This window comes from Dioscorea cayenensis, chromosome 11 (genome assembly GCF_009730915.1).
Source record: "Dioscorea cayenensis subsp. rotundata cultivar TDr96_F1 chromosome 11, TDr96_F1_v2_PseudoChromosome.rev07_lg8_w22 25.fasta, whole genome shotgun sequence".
Lineage (NCBI taxonomy): Eukaryota > Viridiplantae > Streptophyta > Magnoliopsida > Dioscoreales > Dioscoreaceae > Dioscorea > Dioscorea cayenensis.
The window spans coordinates 16,583,161-16,584,186 of record NC_052481.1 but is presented as its reverse complement, the minus strand read 5'-3'; the positions used below and the strand labels follow the sequence as shown (position 1 = coordinate 16,584,186).

General features: G+C 42.9%; 1 non-coding gene across 1 annotated transcript; it reads left to right on the top strand.

The window, feature by feature from the left end:
• The first annotated feature begins 453 nt into the window (after positions 1 to 453).
• Positions 454 to 560, top strand: LOC120272929. The gene has a single exon (XR_005540461.1). It is a non-coding gene; the product is annotated as a small nucleolar RNA R71 (small nucleolar RNA).
• Positions 561 to 1,026: the final 466 nt, after the last annotated feature.

The following is a 1,026-nucleotide window of genomic DNA, read 5'->3' as shown; positions in this document are numbered from 1 at the left end:
CATGAGAAATTGGGATGGTTCCTCCACCCTTGGTTGTAGGTGTTGCTATAAGGATTACCTTGTACTCTTCCTGAATTGCCCACAAAGTCTACTTGTTCAGTCAAGGCTGGAGTAGTAATCGAAATAGGACAATCAGACGGAATATGTGAACCCCCACAACCATTAGAACTCATGATAGGGGCCACCCTCGGTGAAGTCAATGTATCTAATTTCTTGCTCAATGCCTCTACTTGGGCTGCCAAAGATGTAATCGTATCGATCTCATCGAGTCTGGACACTTTCTTCCTTTCCCTTGCATTCCATTGGTAGCTATTCATGGTCATTTCTTCTACCAACTGTCGGGCTTCATCAGGGGTCTTGCTCCCCATTGTACCTCCCGCGTTGGCATCTAAAAGTTGTCTTGTACTTGGATTCAACCCGTTGTAAGAAGTTTGAATGATCATCCATTCAGGAAATCCGTGTTGTGGACACTTCCGCAAAAGATCCTTGAATCGCTCCCACGCCTCAAACAAGGATTCAAGCTTCATCTGAACAAATGATGATATCTCATTATGAAGCTTTGCCAACTTTCCCAAAGAGAAGTATCTTGCAAGGAAAACTTTGACCATCTCATTCCAAGTCATGATGGATGCTTTTGGCAAGGAATGAAGTCACTGCTTGGCTCTTCCTTTGAGAGAGAATGGGAAAGCCCTCAATCTGATAGCATCATCCAAAACTCCGTTGATCTTCAACATATCACAAACTTCCAAGAAGTTTTCGATGTGATTGTTTGGATCCTCATCACCCAAACCATTGAACTGAGCTGTCTGCTGAATCATCTAGATGTATGCTGGCTTTAGCTCAAAATTTAGGGCTGTAATTGGGGGTCACAATATATCAGATTGTGTGCCCAAAAATGAGGGTCTGGCATAGTCAGAAAGTGTTCTCTGTTGTTCATTCTACTCTGCCATATTATCTAACCTTCTATTTCTATTTCAGCTTGATTGGACAGTTCTTGCACAGGTTCTTTACCCCTTCTTCTGAGTG